Source organism: Rhinolophus sinicus, linkage group LG09, assembly GCF_036562045.2.
Source record: "Rhinolophus sinicus isolate RSC01 linkage group LG09, ASM3656204v1, whole genome shotgun sequence".
In the NCBI taxonomy this organism is placed as follows: Eukaryota; Metazoa; Chordata; class Mammalia; order Chiroptera; family Rhinolophidae; genus Rhinolophus; species Rhinolophus sinicus.
The window spans coordinates 11,105,009-11,122,274 of NC_133758.1; the positions used below are offsets into that span (position 1 = coordinate 11,105,009).

The 17,266-nt window shown below is 40.6% G+C and overlaps 1 protein-coding gene and 1 long non-coding RNA gene across 5 annotated transcripts in view; one reads left to right on the forward strand and one right to left on the reverse strand.

Moving 5' to 3' along the window:
- LOC109446175 (uncharacterized) overlaps positions 1–17,266 on the forward strand; it is a 246,233-nt gene that overhangs the window by 213,202 nt on the left and 15,765 nt on the right. The window contains exon 3 of one of the 3 annotated variants that reach the window (XR_012498724.1): positions 2,135–2,256. The exons of the other annotated variants lie outside the window; for them this stretch is intronic. This is a non-coding gene — a long non-coding RNA (uncharacterized LOC109446175). The remainder of the gene's footprint in view (positions 1–2,134; positions 2,257–17,266) is intronic. 3 annotated transcript variants of the gene reach the window in all.
- CDH20 (cadherin 20) overlaps positions 1–17,266 on the reverse strand; it is a 183,778-nt gene that overhangs the window by 47,536 nt on the left and 118,976 nt on the right. The window lies entirely within an intron of this gene.

Here is a 17,266-nt window from a genome sequence, read left to right on the forward strand (position 1 = left end):
TTCACAGAGCTCTACATCTATGATAAGTACTGTTGGGCAGTAGAGTCTGGCCCAGCCTAATTCTGTAATAACCAAACATTGTTTCTCCATATGAGGAAATTAAACAAAGGACCAGCTATTAGAAAACTGTATAGAACATAGAAAATTCTTTTTTTGGGTTGCATTTATTAAAGATAGAACTCAATATATATACTCTAATATATTTCCTTGAATGTCTGTGTTTCATATGTGTACATTTTGCCCAAGAATTATTTTCAGTTATTTTCTCTGGCTAATTTTAGAATCTTGCTTTGGATTCCAAGTGTGCAGGTGCATGTGTGTGGCCGGGGTGTGCAGATGTCCCTGTCTTGCTTCTAGTGGCTATATTTTATGAAAAGAAGGAGATTTGAGGGAATTTTGAGGGATTTCAAATACTGTCCCTTATAGTCTTCCATCTCTTACAAACTGGACCCTCATTCTTGCCAGCTGAGACCCCCATATTTACTTATAAGTGTGATCTGAAGAGCTCAAGAAAAAAAGGCAGTTTTGGAATCTTTGTGATGAGTCCTTTGTAGGCACATTGGTTGCTTTCATCTCTCTCTCAGGCCCACTTGGACCGCGTGCACTCTAGTGCAAAGCCCTCACGTTCTTCCCTTTCATTGAACACATACAGAAGTGGCTTCTGGATGTTTAGGAGTGTGGAGTCCTTGGTGATCCTGTGAAAGCTCTGGTGGCCCATGTGCCCCTCTTATGTCCCCCCTTACAGACCTGAAGACATGAAGCCCGTAGTGCCTGTAAACTTCCTGTGTTAAATGACTTGTAGTGACAGTTGATGAAAAACACTTTAGGCCTGCTTTCTCGTGGCACCGTGCATGAAAAATACTTCCTGCCTAACTTTTTAGAAAGTAAAATCTGGGGTATACAATGTTATGTTGTTCTTTTCACAATCAGAGCTGTTTTTATACAAGTGAAGGGAAAATCAGTTCTCTCAGAAATACTAACCAGTTTGCAATTGTCATAAATACGGTTCTCATACTCATGGTTTTCCCTGTGGGATGAGAATAGCAATGATGTGTTTTGAAGGTGGACTAATGTCTGTCGTTCTTAGAAAGGAAGAGGCTCATATATGTATATTTGTATATACAGATCTATTTTGAAGACCACATACGCCACACAAAGACCACATTAGTGGAAATTGACTTCTGTGTTAAATGAGTCTTTTCCCCCATCCTGCCTAAAGAAAGCAAATAGCTTGGTAATGAACACAGTAGGAAGAAATTAAAGTTGTACATAAACTGTGCTCTCAGTGAATTGTTTATTTTGTTACTTGAATTCGCTGTGATATTTAAAATGTAGGTGGAAGGATGGTTACTTCGTTCTTTGTAAAATGAACTGGGCTTTTATGGTCTCCCTCTGATTTCTTTCTTCATGATTCCAGTTTTCCTGAGCTTTTCATGGTTAATGGCAGTACAACTCAGTGAACTCAAACGACATCTGTACAGGAGCAGAAGGTTGGTTGCCTCTGCCAGTGACTCCCTATGAAGGAGGGGCTGTTAATTTTCTCGCGCGGCCTCGTGCCGTGACAGAGGTAAACGTAGACAGTGGTGTCGTGGTTTCAGGCAGCTAAACTCCGTGAGCTGTCACCTTTATTGACAGAAAGAGCCTCCCAAGTGCACTTAAGAAGAAAGAGGAAACTTTGTGAATATCCTGGGTGTTCCCGTGAAACATGACAGTGGACCGTGAGATGCATCAACAGTGAATTGGAACACAACTCAGTGTCGACATTATCCCACCTCTCCAGCAAGAGTCTCTCTCGAAATACAAACACATTTCCTTAGGAGCTAGAATTCTTCAGTACAGAGTACAGAACCCACAGAGAACAGCACAGGTGGTGTGGGTATAAATTGGAGTGAACAATTCATAGCATTGACGATATCTTGGAATATGTACCGATCACACACAGCAAAATTCCCATTGTGGAATTCCATAAGGAAAATATCTCGTGTTTTTGTAAAACTTGCAACATCCCTGAATCTGGATGTGTATGTCTGGGCTACTGACCAAATCCTACCACTGGGATCTGTTTTGGAAAGGGTGTATAGCATGGCCTTCTATGCTGAATGATGAGACAGTTCTCTGTTTGCGTTTACTACAGACTTTCCACATCATGGCTAGAAGCTCCATCTCTCTTCTGTGGCCATCAGCTCACCAGCCTGCTCAAAGCCACCTGTCTATGGAGGTGACCAGTGCTCAGCAGAGCCAGAAGAGGTTGTCCAGGTACCAGCTTTCCTGCATTTGGGTTATGCTCTCACTTTTACTCCCCTGCCCCACACCTCAGCTGCCTGGTGACAATTGCCCTCCACCCCCAAAGTTCACATCGCTGAATGGGATATATCTGAAAATCAGTGTGCACATTTAACGTGGTCAGATTTCCTTCCCCCACCCCTCAAAGAAGCTGTAAAACAAATGTGTGACTGGAATTGAGGAATTAGGGTATTACCTTCTTGTTTTAATTGAACAGAAGAAAAACAAAGACTACTTAATTTCCGCGGAGATTTCTTAGACAAGGTGGTTGTCACTCTTGCTTATTCTAATTTTGATTGTTTATATTCCTGTGAATTCCAAGCTCCTCAGAAACTGGAAATCCTGAGCCTGAAGGTTCACCTCTTACCAGTGCTCCTGAAGCTATTACTAAGCTCTGAAATCTTCCCTTTCTCACCACTCCTGTTGCTCTCCTTTTCCTTCCCACAACCAAACTGGCTTATGAGAGGGGTTGCTGTTTTTGAGATTCAAAAATGGAACTGTGGGGTTGACGTGGTTGAGAGGGAGGTAAGAGGGTGGTTTAATTGAAGAGTTTGGGAACAATATCTGGTTTTATATAAGGGTAGAGGGGGGTGTGTGTGTCCACGTGTGGGTGAGAGGAGTAGAACAAAACATTGGAAGAAAGCTTGAATTATGTAATTAAGAGCTGGCTTAGAAAACCCTGATTGGTCCCACAATAAAACCTGCTGTGTGTGTCCTGGATATACGCTGACCCTCTAGCTATAAATTCCCTATCTTGTGTCACAAATAAAGGAATTTCCACTTCAGAAATCCTTTCTCTAGAGTTCACGCCCAATTCCTCTCTGCTTTTCATTCTCATTATAATCAATTTTTCCAGTTGAGGGTACCCAGTCTTTCTTTCCATATCCTCCAAGAATGGGAAATAGATTCTTACTGATCCTTTCACACACAGTATCTAGTAAATGTTTTTATCCTAAAGGACTCAGGAAGTTTTTGACCTACTTTATCCTTCCTCCTGTTTTCTCTTTTAATCAAGCAAATGAGACTGCAGTTCAGTCCATGGACAGTTTCTGAGTACAGTTAGTTACGTAAGAATGATGAATTTTGATTTTTCAGAGTTGCCTTACATGCTCACTAATTTCTAATCTTATGTGATATTTATATGACATTTTAATTGCATTAAATTTGTGCTTCATTTCAAAGAAGCATGTCCTTTAAATGTACTTTTTTGGCTAAAATTTTTAATGAGAACTTGCAAGTAATTGCTACTCAGTGTTTTTTCTTACAACATTGCCTTGTACAGAAATGTAGGAAGGCGGGACAATTCTGTAGAGTGTTTGGACCATAAAGACTAACCCATAAGAAGAAGAGCTTTTGGCAAACATTTGCTATCTAAAATCAAGACTTAATGTCTTAATTTGGTAAATATTTGAGTATTAGCTATGTTTAACCTAAAAGTGGTTTGTGAAGCCAAACAAAATTGAGTTTCAGTTTTAGCCCTACCACTTCCTATCTGTGCAGTCGTGAGTAAGAGATGTAATTGTTTCAGTCTGTTTGTCATCTACAAACTGGAGGTAATTATAGACTCACAGGCTGACTGTCAGAATTAAGTGAGGAAATAGATATGAAGCTCTTAGCCCGGTGTTTGGCAGGTGGTGAAAGCCTTGTGTTCGGAAAGTTATAGGTGCTTAATTGGTGTTAGTTCCTTTTCTCGCCTTCAAGGAGCTTACAGTTTAGTGGCGGCGGTACTACCATTAATACTAGTAGTAGAAATAGCGGTAGGACTAGGCGTCGGCGTGCGTACCCTTGCTAGCAGTGGGGTAGTGCTGTAGCAGCGCGGGAGTAACAAATGATGGCAGCAGAAGCAATGGCGTGGAGTGCTTACACTGTGCCAGGCTGTGGGAAGCAATTTACATTTACTTTGTCATTTACTCTTTACAAGAGGTCCATGAAAGGTATTCATTTCCCATTTCACGAAGAAATGGACTAATGGGAGTATGCTGGGATGGGCTCCTCCAGCTCTCATGAGAGCCGATTTGCGCATCTCTGCCCAAGTCCTTGAAATTGGCAGTGGTGTATTTACACCACAGCTATTGGCAAACGTTACATAGCAAGTAAGTGGATGAACTGGGATTGTTCCCCAGGAGTGACTGCAGCATGTGCTTCGCACACGACTGAGTGTCACATGGATCTTTGTGATATGGTGCAGGTGCAAAGGGCCTGCCTGGGAGAAGGGGCCCCATCCCGGAGAGTGATGAGATGATGCAGAAAACACAGGCCCCCATGGGTAGGAGCTTTGAATACTGCTGTCCTTGAATGTATTCAGCTGTCACCGCGAGCAGTTAAGGTGTGTGAGCATGTGGGCGCACCTGGTAGTGTGGCTGGACAGGAGTGTGGTGGGGGTGGGGAGAATCAGCTGAGAGTCACACTGCTGAGGAGAACGTACCAGGGTTCCCGGGGGTGGAAAGATTGCTGAGATGTCAGAACTCTTTTGAGGAGGCAGAGTCTCCAACATTTGCAAACTGAATAGCTATAAAGGAAGGTGAGTGTGGGTTGGGGAGAAAAGCTGAAACAATGACAAGGAAACTTCTGTGCCTAGGTTACTGCAGGAAGTTGGGAGGAGGCATTAGTTAGAGGCGAGGCAATAAATACGCTTTTAGACTTAGGGATAAAAAATTCATCCTTCTGTGCCTGATTATTAAAAGAGGCGAGGCAGGAACTTTCTTTCTCTTTTTAGTCCAAAACTTCAAAGGAGCTTTGGGCATAAAGAATGTGAGTTCCTTCCTCTCCCTTACAGCGATTCTCCCCGCCCTGAGCACACACACTGAATCCGGGGCTCGCTGGCTGACGCGGCTGACTGGGGCTGACTTGGGGAAATGGATCTGAACATCACTCAGCTAGCAACTGTTTGACCTCAGATACTGTTCCTTTTACCCAACCCCTAGCCTCACATTGGAGCCTGGGGTATTTTGTCTTTCATTCTAGTAATGTGTAAGGAATGTACATAGAGCAGACACAGGGTAGATAATCTGTTCAAGGAAAAGAAAACTCCTGGTAAAACAAAACAAAACAAAAATCTCATTGATGCTTATTCTGTTAAAGGAAAATAGAAACTTGTCCTCTAAAAAGGCTTTCAAAAAAAAAAAAATCTCTGTTTTGGAGAATGGCACCTAATTTGGAGTCAGAGCATCTTGGTTTAAGACTATTTCCAGTTCTGCCACTCGATGTGTGACACTGGGCATTTGCTTAACCTTTCTGAGCCTCAACTGTGCAGATAATAATCTCCTTTACAGGATGATCATTGGTTATCATGACCTAATACTGCAGATTAAGTTCTGCTTCATTTTTACTTCCTATGTGTTTCCCTTTTCCTCTCTCTTCTCAAAGCGTTTTGTGCATTTCCTGCCATGGTTCTTCACTATTCAGTTCTAATTGTTGCCTCTCTTCCCCAAGATGTATGTGCCTTGAAGACACAAATCGTGTGTTTTGTCCATGTGTCCTTGAGACCTAGTGCACTGTTCGTCACATACTTAGTGCTTAGTGAATAGTAAATGAGTGCCAATGTATTTGTAAACTTTAAAAACGTCATTTAACAGTTTGATATTGTTATGTAATACTTTCTGCTTTTAAGCTTTTTACTTTGATTTAATTAATATTTTTCCATACTGAAATATTTTTTCTTACCAGCAACATATTAAGAGGCAAGGATAATCAAACACTATAAAGGCAACAAAAGTCAAGAAAGCAGTGAGTCTTTACAAATGATGTTTTTGTTCTTGGATAGCAAATATGATAAACGCTTACATGGCAGAAGTGCTCCCGGACCTCGGCATCACTTCTAGTCACGTAAAGGTGTAGAGATGCTTGGAAACCGTATGAGGGAGTTAGGATTTGAAAAATTACAGTGGTCTAAAATTATGTGATTTTTTTTTCAGTTGTTCAGTTAAAGGGATATGACTTGGAAGTTACCACTGGTGGTTTAGCTTTTTATCTCCTTAATTGGGGTAAGGGGGCTGATATGAAAAGACCTTTTTATCTCTAATTCTTTTCAAGATAACCGCCATCTGTTCCTTTGATAATCTCCTTTCCTGAACCTGGATCCTTTTTATTAGTTCAATCCTTACCATATGATTATATTTACATATCCTTTTAAAATGTTTTTTATTTTATTTTATTTTATCATATTTCAATGATAGTTTAGCTATGTATATAAGTCTATGATGAAAATTGCTCCACTGTCTTCTGGAAGCCAGTATTGCTATTGAGAAATTAATTCAATGTATTTTAGCAAAATGATAGAGCAAGGTAAGAAAAAGATAATGGGGATTTAACGTAGGAGAGTGGCAGTGAGAAGCCCCGGAATAAGCTTGCATACCAGGCTTGACTGCAGAAGCCAGCCTAGGGGAGGCAGGGTTCCCCTCCACCCCCAGTGAAACCGATACTAGAATGTTTGAGAAATTCTTGCAATATTTGGAAAAATTATTGGTAGGCATGAGACAGTTCTTTTGAGCATTTGAAAAAAACAAAACAGTGACATACATAGAGAAAAGGAGAAAGAAAAAGACTAAAGGAATCGTTAACAGAAAAAATATGTTGCAGAGAAAAGGAATTAAAATCTTAACGTACAACTTTGCTTGATAGTAAGTAACATTCATTAGGTAAACATTGACTATTCTTTTAGTGATAATTGAAATATAACTATGTTGAGAAGGTGAGTGGGTGAGAATATATTTAGAGAGAACTAGATCCTCAACTATCCTGCTAGGAAGTCAGTGGCTAATGTCCAGAACAGATATTTCAAGAAGTATCTGTGTGAGCACATTACTTAGAATTATATTGGCAAATACTTGAAGAAACAGCTTCCGGGATTGCCTTCGGCGATTAGATTTTGGGGTTGCAGCAAGGGATTGGGTTTTCTTTTATTATGTCTTCCAGTACCATGTTTTGTTTGTTTTTGACCAATGCAAATATTTTACTTTTAATAAAGTTAAAACTGATTAAACATTCACAAGAACATTTTAAAATAAACAAAAAATTGAAATAGAACAGAAAGCCTCCAAGCAGACCTAATGAGTATATTTTATATTTTCGGGGACTTTATTTTTTTTTTTAACGGTTAAATATTTCTGAGATCAGAATAGATCTTACAACAATCAATATTATTAAGTCCTTATATTATTAGCACTTAATGTACTAGTGCTTTTTCTCCCCACCCCCAAACAAAACTTGCAATCATTTTATTTCTGGTGTCTTTTAAGTGTGGTTTCATAGGATCAAGGAAGTGGAAAATCTTAGTGTAGGGTTTTTCAAAACTCTACTCTTCTAGGTGTTGGAAGTTCTGCAGCCCTTTCAAGGTAAAATTCTTAGACTCGGCTCTCCTCTTATTTCCCCCTTTCTTTATTACTGTTTTCCCCCTTTTAAGATCCACCTTCACCTGTGTTACATATTTGGCAAGGCAGACTTCTTCAGTAAGTTGTTAAGTGTGGGTGGCAAAAGGCTATGTTCCTGTTCTTTACCATCCACCTCCATTCTTTAATCATTGAGAGTCAAGTGGGAAAAGTTAAACCATGCAAATTAGTAGAACACGTAGAAAAATAAAATAAATACTAAGGGAAGATGTAGGTGAATATTAATTTTATAGTACTGGGTTGAAGAAACCTTCCCAAAGTTTTATCAAAGGTAGTGAAGGAAAATGTTGACAGATTGAACTAAGTGATTACTAAAAATTATTATATTTTTACGTATAACAATCAGGCAACATTCGTAAGAAATTATTCTTAACATACTTTGGTCTCTTTTTGTTCATTGTTAAAAAGCATGATCATTCCAATAGAAAATGATCAAATGATAATAAGAGAAATTCATAAAAGAAATAAAATTGCCTATAATATACGATAATCATTTTACTTTCACAATTAGCTGAAGAATACAAGCTATTTCTAACCTATTAAATTGCAGAACATTAGAAAGTAAGCTAACTTAACGTTGCTGAGAATGTGGGGAGCTGGACATTCTCATATACTTCAGATAGGAGTGTAGGTTGACAAAAGCTTTCTTGAAAGCAATTTGCAATATGTGGCATGCCTTTAAAATGAATATGCAATTCGTCTTAAGAAATAATTATGATATATACTTTATTTGATTTAAATGTATTTATAGTTATTGTAGTATTCCTATTTTTTAACTTTACAAAGCTGTTTGTTTCACAGAATTTAAACTGCTCATTTCATCAGATAAAAAATTAGAGGTATACAACGGCTTACGTTTTTAAAATAGATCATCCATTTTATTCCCCTTGTTTCATAAAAACAGTGTAAATACAAGCAATTTGTACATCTTGCTGGTGAATTGACCTAATGCTCTAGTTCCCAGATCTTTTGATTTCCTCATCCTCTCCTGTTAGTCTGTTCTGTTTTGACCACTGGATTCTTATTATAGCAAAAAACTAGACTAATCCAGATTTCTAACAATAGATGATTTGAAAAATTGTGATATACCCATGCAAAGGAATAGCATGCAACTCGCTCTTTGAAGGAAGATCAAGAATTGATTTTAACACCGTTCTCAAAAGACCATTTATTACCCCTCCTTCACTCATTGTTGCCACCCAGCCTTCAGGTGGAGAAACAGAATTTAGCCCCTTCAGAAAGTGGGAAATCTATTCTATAATCCCCTCAAAATGAACTAACACAGTGAGATGTTATGTTAGAATGAGCTGATCCGAGACTGATGCTGTCCATTATCTATAGATCCCAGTTACCTTTTATAGGCGGTGATGGTAAAAGACAGCCTGTAAGTCTGAGACTCAGTATTTTCTCTCCGTGGTACTGCTGTCTTGGCTCTCCCCCCACAGGTCATGCCCAGCCATATGCATGTGACAAGGGTGGTTTTGTGATCAACAGACTGCAGCAGCAACCTGCCTCCAATATGTCATAGTAATACAGTTGTGGGGCAGAGATTGCTTAAATGTTCTCATATTTCTGGACTGTTTTTATTCCCTCATGGTTCTTCAGTAGTGTTCTCTAGCTCAGTAACTGGAACCACCTTTTAAGCAAGTGTATGTGGTGGTCTTAACTGGACCCTCAACAGAGTCCCCCTCCCCCCTACAAGTCTGGTCCAATTAGCCTCTGGTAGAATTATTGCCCGTATACTTGTTTGTTTTCTCCTTTGAGGAGTTCTGCCATGTTAACAAGGGATTTATGAAAAATGAGATTCCCAAATAACCCAAGACAAACTGGTCCCAAACTAGGGCCTTCCAGGCAAAATAGAGCTGTCATGGGTCCCAGAAGGGACCAGTGGTTAACAAGGGGTGAGTACTGTTCTGAGTCCAGGATCTTTTTGTCACTTTGTCTCATCCAAATCCAGTCAGTTTTGGTGTCAAGCTTACCAGCGAGACAGGCCTGGATCAAGGGGCACAGATGTCCCACTCATTGAGCAATGGGAATACCATCTGCCACACCTCGACCATTTGAACTTATCCTGGCACATTTGGGCACTAATTCCTGTTTTCTGCTAGCTATTGATATGAAACAAATTACCTCAAAATGTAGAGGCTCAGAACAGCAATTATTAGTTTCTGTGGGTCAGGAATTTGGATGTATGTTGCCTGGGTGGTTCTGGAGTGGGGTTTTTCAGGCAGTTGCAGTCAGACTGGGGCAGGTGGGGGCTGCTGGGACAGCTCTGTCCCTTTGCGTGGTCTCATTGTATCCTTTATGTGTGATTTCCACGGGGACTAATTTGGGCTTCCTCACAGCATGGCGGCCTCCATGAGGGCAGCTGGACTGCACACGTGGTCAGGGCTCCAGCGTGAGTGTTCCTGTTCTCGCACTAGAGGCTACATCACCTTTTATAACTTATCCCAGAATCTCCTCAACTTCACTTCTGCCACATTTAGCTGGTTGCAAGCCATTCACAAGTTCACACACACAAGGGGAAAGGAACTAGACTCTGCCTCTTGATGGACAGTGGCTGGGCTCCAGGAGAGCCTGTGCGGTGGGAGATACTATTGTGGCCATGCTTAGTCTGCCAGACACGGGCTATCAACCAAGCCATCCGGGGCAGCTGAGTTCACTGTGGAAGGATTTTTGTAATCTCAGAGTAACAAAGGACCAATACCTGTCAGGGATGAAAAGGCAAGATTTTGTGTTTAGAAAAGGGATGAGAGAAATTGTTCTTCTTTGGTTTAAAAAGACATAGAACAAGTTCTGTCCGAATGGCCTAATTTCCATTTATGTTGTGACAGAGAAGGTGTATCTAAAGGAGGGAGTTCTATATAAGCTACACATACAAAACTTTTGATTACGCCTAATCGACATAACAAATGAGAAAATACAGTTCTATCTGTTCAGTACTGAGTGACTAGAGAATTGTTATCAATGGATCACTTTCAACTTTAGTGCAATAAGTGATATTTTGTAGGAGTAAGTTCTGTATCAAGTGTTTAATATTCACTCATAATTTTATGATCACAAGAAAGCAATGATCACAAAGCATTGAGATTTTAATGAAGTGGAACAAAGTGATGGTGATAAAGGGTGTGGCTGGGCTTTAGACACATGGCCCTTTGGAGAAGTATTAGAATATAAACAGAGCAATAAAATAAAAGCTACTAGTAGCTGGGAATGAGAACTCACTGAACAAATTTAAGATTGGTGGGTCATAGTGGACACCACTTACTTCCCGTTTGACTCCTCATTTTTTCCTTTTTTGGGGCTCTGGCTCTGCCGACTCTGCCTGGGGAATAAATGGCAGTGCTGGCCGTACAAGTAGAAACCCAGAAGTCAGTGTAAGATTCCTTCTGCCCCACACCCCCGTGTCTGGTTACTTAAACCTGTCCAATTCTACCAATTCTACCCTCCAGGTCTTTCTCGAATTTCTCTTTGCCCTCCATTCCTCTTTCCCTTGGCATAGTTCCAGTGTTTTAAATTTCATACCTTTACCACTGCAGCCGCTTCCTAACTGGTGTTCCTGTGCTAACCTGTTTTCTTCTTATCAGCCAGACGGATCTTATCTTATCAGGCCGCTCACCTGCTAAAAGGTCTTTAATGGCTCCTCATTTCTTAGCTGATAAAATCTAAACTCCTTGACAAGGCACTTAAGGACCTACACAATCTGGCTCCTACGTACCATTTTAGCCTTATCTCCTGTCTCTGGCCCCCTCACATTTTTTTTTTTTTTGGTTCATCAAAATAAACCACAGACCCAATGTTTTAACATCTTCATGCTTTTATTCAGGCACGAATGCCTTTCCCAGGCTCTTTGTTTAGCAGTCTCTTTCCCATGAAGCACTTCTTAGTTACCAGGACTGCATTCTGTGTCCCCATGCCACTCTGTCCATTAGGCCAGCATAGCCACATGGTCTGTTTCCCCACTAGCCTGGGAATTCTCTGATTCTGGCCACTGTATCTTTAGAATTAGCACAGTGTCAACACCAAACAGGCATTTCATAAACTTAGAATAGAATTACTAATAAATTAAGTAAAAAGTGAACAATGATTCAGCCGTATCATATTCTCATTCCAAGAGAATCGTGACACTTGTGTGGCACTAGTAACAGAGCAGGATCCTAAGGACTCGCCAGGTGGGACGGGGCCCTCACCAGAGCTTTGTCAGTTTCTGAGGCCTGCAGCCCACACGGGGTTGCGGGTGGAAACTTGGAGCAGGTACAGCCGAGTCCAGAGCGCCCTATAGATGCAACCTACAGTGGCTGAGGAAAGGAATTGTGTAGGCTAGAAGACGAAGGTCAAGGTGCACCTTAATAATGACAGGTTTCAACAGTTCATCCTCCCTGCAGAAGGACATCTCCTGGGACCCGGGGGCAGGAGCAGGGCCTCAGTCCGTAGCCGGGAGGCTTAAGCAAAGATGGCTTTTCTGACAGGGAAGTTTATAAAGTGGGACAGGTTGCTTATGGAGATGAAGAAATCCCCTGCCCTGTTTTGGGCCAGGGGAGAAGCTAGAGCAGGAGACAGACTGCAGGGGAGGAAGTTTCCCACTGACTTCAGTGCAGGTCTGCCAAAGGCGGGGGATGGAACCAGAGGGGCTTCAGGGCTTTTAAAAATCCTGTGAATCCACGAGATTCTCAAATGCTGACTTTACATCATAGTAAGCGTTTACAACATTTCACTCATTTTTGCCCAGGAAAAATGCTGAATTTACAAGCATACAGTGAAAAGAGTTAGTGGGTTCTCTCTCAAGTGCAATCAATTGATGATGATGTTTGCTTCTGGCTGTTTCTACTTTTACTTGCTGCAAAGTATCAGTAAAAGAAGAAAAAAAATTAAAGTGGCCTGCTGAGTGATCTCAGGTAACACTTGCGGCAAGATGGGTCGTGAGCTCTGCTGTCTGGAAAAACTGTGCCCGCCTTGCTTTTCTGCTGGCACTTTCCCCCATTTCTGGGATTTAAATACCATATAGCAGTGCCGTAAAGATGTTTAAATGTTACTGTGGAAACTGCATTAGCAGTTAAAATTCCTGTATATTTCTTTTCTATGTTGGTGAAGGAATTGGGTTTCTTTGGAATGGAAAATGCTCTCATCTATCTTTTTCAAAATTTAATTTACTATTTCTTTCTCCTATAATCCCTTTCATCTTTCCTCTACAGTAAAGACTCATTAAAAGAAACCCATACAAACTCCACAAGTTCTTGTTCTTATACTGTAAGGCTAAGAATAGCTTAGCGGGAACCAGTCCACACACTTTAATTATATTGAGGAAAAAGATTTTGCAAATGTTTCTCTTCAAAGTATTAAAAGTAAATGAAGGTTAAAGAAGGAAGTTAAAGAGAAAGCCTTATTAATGGAAAATACATTCTGATAAATCAAACTGATTCCAATCTTAATAGTCAATTTAAATAATGGAATTGGTTAATAGCATCAAATTAGGATTAAAGAAAGGGATAAAAATCTATTTCTACAAGTTGTTTCAAAACAAGGTATTGACTGGCTGCCATATTATATCAGTCTGATTATACTGTACATAATAAAGCATGCCTTCTGATAAAATCCTGCTGGGAGATGAGTTTAATCAGATGCCTTTGATATTATTTGAATGAAAGCTACTTTGGATTCCAAAGAATCAAAGAGAAAAATCTTTAGCTCCTGCAAGCCATCTTAATCCACTGTGCAGGCTGGTGTTCTATACACACCCCATCCTAATCTACTCCCGAATGTAAGCACATGCTAACTGGTTGGGATTTCAGATTGGTCTTTTCAGAAGCCATGAACAGAAATTGATTTTGTTTAGTAACCATGTTCCACCCCGACTGTTCATTTCTAAGCTTATCACAAATAAAGTCAAGATAAAGATTTTCTGTTGGCAGGAATTTTAGTGGACACTGGTGACTACAATTAACAGCTATCCAGTAACAATTTAAAATGACTCACTTAGCTACTAGCCTTGTTTGGCTCCCACAGGAACTAAGTCGACACAATAATTTCCCAAGACACAATCATTTCTCTATGTCATTGATCAATTTTAAACCAGATTTTGTGAGGCTATGTCATAGAAATAACAGACGACATGAAAAGTTTTGTAACTTACTTTTCTCCTCCTTCCATGGAGTGTACTAGTTTTGCATTTTCCTGAGCTTGTCACTTGGTTGTGGTGTTCACTTCGTGCTGCCAGCTCCCACTGTATGTCAGAACAACTTAGAGGGGTCCTTCCTCCCTTTGCCAGTTTGAAATTGGTCTTTAAATTATAATCAGCTCTAAAGGAGGCCGTTGGATGTAGGGAATTTAGTCCAGTAACTTTGAGGGGAGAAGTCTGCACCAGGCTAAGGCTTTTCTTCCCACTCTGCCAGGGCTCAGAACGAAACTCTTGGCGGAGATAAGACCCAGCTAGCCACCAAGTTGCTGATGCAACCTAAAGCTACTTGGGAAGGGAGTGAGAACAAAAGGCATCGCTTATGTTAGGTGATTAGCGGCAAATGCTGTATGAGGGTGAGAGGGAGCCTGGCGTATTATACAAGGAAGGGGGCTGGCAGTTGCCCTTGTGCAGAGCGGGGGAAGGACAAAGAATGCTGTCCCTGAACAGTTGAGGCCCTGGGGGATTTCTTAACAGGATCAAACGGCAAAGGACTATTAGCAGTTACAGTGGGAGCCGGAGTTCTTTGGACAGGTTGGCCTTACAGACAGCTGAAAATATTTAGTGGCAAATACCTATCAGCTACTTATGTATTTCAGAAACAAAAGTGAATGGGAAGGCTAACAAATTGCACGTCTTTTTCACTTACCATTGCTTAGTGTTTCCAGTAAGTAAATGCAGTATCTCAGCTGAGCTGCTGTTTCAAATTATTGTTAATTAAATAATACTCCCTAAGAAATCTGTCATTACTGGCAGCCAGGAATGGGTTTGTTGAGTTTGCCTGAGGCTCCAACAAACAGGCTCTTAATTGCCATAAGAGGTAATGTCATTGGGGATTGTAGTTCACTTTTCCCAACAATTTTACAGTATATTTCATATCTTAAACTTCCTTTTGGTTTCTGTGTCTGGAGTTCCACAATGCTAGAGGGATCATTTTCTAATGATTCATCCATTGAATTAGCCATTCTCCATAATGGAAAAAAAAAAGCTTGTTATTGAATCTGTAATTTCCCCTCTATTTCCATTATGACTAAAGAGAAGCAACTAATAACAGATTTTAAAATTAACTTAATTTTCCCTGTTCGTTTCATTACTTATCCTTTGGAATAAGTGCTGGGAGAAATGATTTCTGGTATGTCTTGGACGTGACTCTGATATTATTTCTTGTCAACTGTTTTCCTGGTAGACAAGGTTGCTGGACGGGTAGAACAATTACCTTTACATATAGTTGAAAGGGTGTGTGTGTGTTGGGGGAAGAGGAGGGCATTTGGCCCTAGAGAGGAATGTGTGCCATGGCCTAGAATTTAGTGACCTTATCTTCAATATTTTCCTTTTGTTCATGAGCAGAGAATAAGGACAAATATTAAGAAAAAAAATCACTTTTTTTCCAGTGATATAAAAGCCTCCATATGCCATTTCAAAAAGAAGTACTTCAGATTTTTCTTAAATGACCTCTTTTTCATCGTAATGTAATATATTTTCTCACCTTTTGACTGGTACTTTTTTTTTTTTATAAAGTTACGTACTTCTTTCAGAGAAATTACACTTTAGAATGCATCTCAGTAGTATTTCATCCTAACAGTTTCACTTGTTTGAATTAATGTGCAGCTGTACCTTAGAGAAGGAGTGGGGCGGAGAGAGACAGAAAGAGAGAGAGAGAGAGAGAGAGAGAGAGAGAGCCAGCTATCATAGAAAAGAGAGGCTCATATAATCCTCTAGCCTAACTTTCTTCATTTTCACATTTCAGTATCAGTATAGTAACCTTTATCTGTAATGAAAGCATAATTTAGCTGGCTGGTACTAAAACATATACATCTACATTGTATCAGTGATATGCTGTCCTGTGGTTGAAATAGTTTCCTTTCTTCTTCACCAAGTTCATGTTTTGTTTTCTGTTGTCACTTGATAAGCTTTCATTCTCCTTTCCATCTCCCCCACCCCCCAAGATTCTTGTCTTTTTCCCATTAAGATGTGAATGGGCAGACATCTCGGCCAATATGTCTATACATGGCTGAATACACTTGGAGAAAAGCAGGGGCTCCTTTTGTCTGGACGCTGGATGGCTGCATATCATTCCACACCAGTGGGCAGGGCCTCCCTCACAGTTGGAACTTTGCAATAATTGCCAGAACAAATTGAGCTCAGGCTTATCGGTTCCTTTCCTTTTACAGTTGGAAAATGGAGGGAATGGGAGAACAAGGCCATTGTTGACCAATGACAATACAGCGTAGCAATAGATTGGATACAGCCAGTGCCCACTCGTGTTGTAGACAACAGTCATGGGACATACTGTGTACAGGGGTGATAAGCTGTGACCCCACCATCACAAGCGAACGGAGCCTTGTTTTCCCCGCACCCCCTGGGCATTTCAGTATTAACCGTCTGCGTGTACAACAGTCAGCAGCGGACGACTGGAACTCGTACACAGCCAGCCAGCAGAGACGAGCGCACATGGACGCGGCTGACTGGTGCTTGGCTTCCTTGTTGTTTGTTTGTTTGTTTGTTTGTTTATGTTTGGTGGAAAGCAGCAGAGGCAGCACTCATTGTTTTCACCAGGAAGCAATAGAAAAATAGTCTTTGGTAAGAAAGCTGAATACCGGGGAAAGAAGCTCATTTAAAAACCAATTATGTTTTTTTCCTACACAGTTTTTTTTTTCTTTTTATCAGAATCTCTATGAATCATTGACATATTTCATAGATGATATCTGCAGTGTATTTAGATCCCTTTCTGTGTTTGGGGTCTGTGTGTGTGTGTGTGTATCTACGTGTTTTTATTCATTCAGTAATTCCACATGTATGTAGGTAGCTGGAAACTAATGTACATACATAAATGTAAATGCAGACAGATACAATAGCAGACGTGATTTTCTCATATATATAATTTTCTCATATATATACGTATATATATGTATATGTGTAATTTTTTCCATACTCCATACATTGATTTTAAGTCTGCAGAATACCACAGGCTCACTTCCAGAAATCCTTCCACCTTAATGAGAGACGTATTGGGCTCGAGCATTACATGTACAACCAAGGCTGTGTCCTGTCCTGTCACTACAGGACGGTTGGGAGGCAGGGCCCTCGACAAACTGGGCAGCCAGCCTGGTGTGAGAACTGCTGAAGCAGTCAGACCACCTGTCCGTGTGACATCCCAGCCTATATATTTTTAATAGTGCTATTTAAATAAGCACGCGCGTGTGTGCGTGCGTGTGTGTGTGTGTGCGCGCGTGTGTGAATTCTCATTCAGTAAGGCTTCAGCTTCGCTCAGCTGCTTCCAGAGCAACTGGAGGTAGAGAGACAGGGCACTACAGCCAGCCGAATGGCTTTCCATCTGCCCTCTGCTTCGCCTGGAAATAACCAGCCAGACCAACGGTTTTTGCTTTGTTTGGCTTTTTTCCTGATCTGAAGCAGAGGCTGACAT